This window comes from Frankliniella occidentalis, unplaced genomic scaffold (assembly GCF_000697945.3).
Source record: "Frankliniella occidentalis isolate FOCC.00 unplaced genomic scaffold, Focc_3.1 Scaffold306, whole genome shotgun sequence".
Classification (NCBI taxonomy): domain Eukaryota; kingdom Metazoa; phylum Arthropoda; class Insecta; order Thysanoptera; family Thripidae; genus Frankliniella; species Frankliniella occidentalis.
In genome coordinates this window covers 269,716-272,096 of record NW_026267431.1, presented here as the reverse complement: position 1 = coordinate 272,096, position 2,381 = coordinate 269,716, and positions in this window count along the sequence as shown.

The following is a 2,381-nucleotide window of genomic DNA, read 5'->3' as shown; positions in this document are numbered from 1 at the left end:
ACCCCACCCCGCCCCAAGCACTCATGTCATTCATGCTTCGGCCCGAGGCGCCCGCTGCCCTCGTCGTTTACGCTTCCCCAAGATAATGACAGGTTTTTCCTCGATCACTGCGCTGCCGCTCCACTCCACGCTCTGCTCTCCTCCGCTGCTCTTGCTCTCCTCCATGAATGGGTGGACCAGGCCGGGGGCCGGCCGGGGAGAGCTAAGAAGGTCCTCCTCCTCATCTCTCCATGGTGCGCGGATGCTGCGCGAGCTGGACCACGGTGGCTGGACGCAGCCCGGACGGCGCGGGCACCGCACCGCCACCGGTGGCTGCTGCGGACAGCATACCGGCCTCAGACGCGTCAGCACGCAAAAATTTACATCTCCCATACAAAAATAATAAAAACACAACAACATATTCAATGAGCCCCTCTGCGCCCCTTCCCTTCACCCACCCCCGCGGTGATGGACGCGTTTAAGCAGGCGGTCCACCTCAACAGGCTGGCCGTGCGGCGAGCCGTGCAGCACCGCCGCCAGCCGCCCCTTCCAGCCAGATGAATGGAAACAACGAGTTATGCCCCTCCGGACCTCTCGTTACGTCGCGCATTTTTCGCGCCGCGGGGGTCCTGCCTGCCTGGCCGGCGCGCCCGGGGCAACGCCGCCGCCGCCGGGGCCCTCCTGGAGCATGAGCCGCCTGGAGCAGCCGCCTGCCTCCTCCTGGAGCCTGCTGGACCTGGACCTGGAGGAAGAATGAGGGCCACCCTCTTCTCCTCTGGAGTCGTTTTGCGCCGCGATTGCCGCACACTCCTTGCGCTGCCGTGTTGCAAGTCTCCACACTCAAAAAAATAATAAAAAGAACAAAAATGTCCCAGTGAAAAAAGTTATTGCCGAAAAAGTGGCTTTTAACAAAACCGTGCCGACGACGACGGCGTGTGTGGAGCAAGGAGTCTGCACGGCAGCAGCCGCCGACGACGACCTGCAAGGCTGCAGGAATGCTGACGAGACGAAGAAGCCGAAGGTGGGGCACGGGTGGTCATCACCAGAAACTGCAAGGTGCTGTATGGTGTGTAACGGTGGCGTGGTGTGTTTCTGCCCTGTAACAGAGTCCAACCAGAAAGTATTGCTCAACAAACACAAATATGTCATTCAATCGTTTCTTTTATTCTCCTGTTTTCTGTACGAATGTTTGTCAGGGAAAGTACATACTTACAGTAGTACTTGTTGGTTACCTTTCGTCAAAGGCATTGACTCAAAATGATCCTGTACAATGTTATTTTCTTCTCAATGCGGCTCTTTGGTGTGGTGGGGGTCCATCCGGGGCCTTGCACCACGTCCCACTGTGTCGACTGCCCGACTCGTCATCACTCCACTTGCTCATCATCCCTCCCTAACTCGTAAAGACGGGCCGTGGTAAATGATGATCTGATGTTATCACCCGCTGAGCCGGGCTCGCTGTGCTCGCTGTGCGCGCCGCCCGGGTCGTGGCGTGGCGCGGCGCGCACTGAGGGCAGCGAGAGCCACAGTGTAGGGGCGGAGCTCATGCACCGTACTGTACACGAGTGACGTTCGTGGAGGAGGCCACCGCCCTTCACTAGCACTGCACATATTTTCTGCGGTGAAAACGTCAAAATCCTGTGGCTTATTATCCTTTCTAAAAAGAAATAAGTAAATATCGATAAAAATGCTACTTTATTGTTGTGTCAGCGACTGTGACCATGATCAAGACATTATTTTCCAGAGCGTATGAAATCAAATGCAGTATTTTTACGACACGTCTTCTGCTTGAAAATACACGCTTTCGCCGACCGCGACCCACGGCCGCACCCGTCAGCCAATCAGCGCTCGCGATGTTGGTATTCCCCGTTCAGGCCGTTCACTCGTTTGTTTAGGAAGTAACCATTGTGTAGTGGGGCTGCAACAAGATGCTGCTGCTGCTGCTGCAAGTTAATAATTATAGTCAGGCGCACAACGAGCGGCGGCAGCAGCCATATTGCCCCTCGTGTGCCCTACCTGCCCGGCCGGGTACCAGAGGGAGAGGCACCACAGAGGTACCCATCCTCACAAACTGGTTTCGTCCGTTTGCGGGCTTCTCTTCCTCTCTCTCTCCCTTATTTTCCAATTTCCTCTTCAGTTTAATTGGTAATCACGCCACGGTCGACCGGGTCGCTGCGAGGGGGCCACTAACGGTCCCCCGGGGGCCACTACCCCGCACTACTAGGTGCACTCGGGCTTTACTACCACCGCGAAGGGGGACCCGCGGGGACCCCGCAAGCGAGCAACAGTTTCGCTCGGCATTCGATAGTTTTCTTTGCTATGCACTCCAGTTCCCTTTTTCCTACCAGCCTCCCGCACTTTTGCTCGTGAACCCTCTCTGGTACACTACCCCCCCCCCTTCCCCC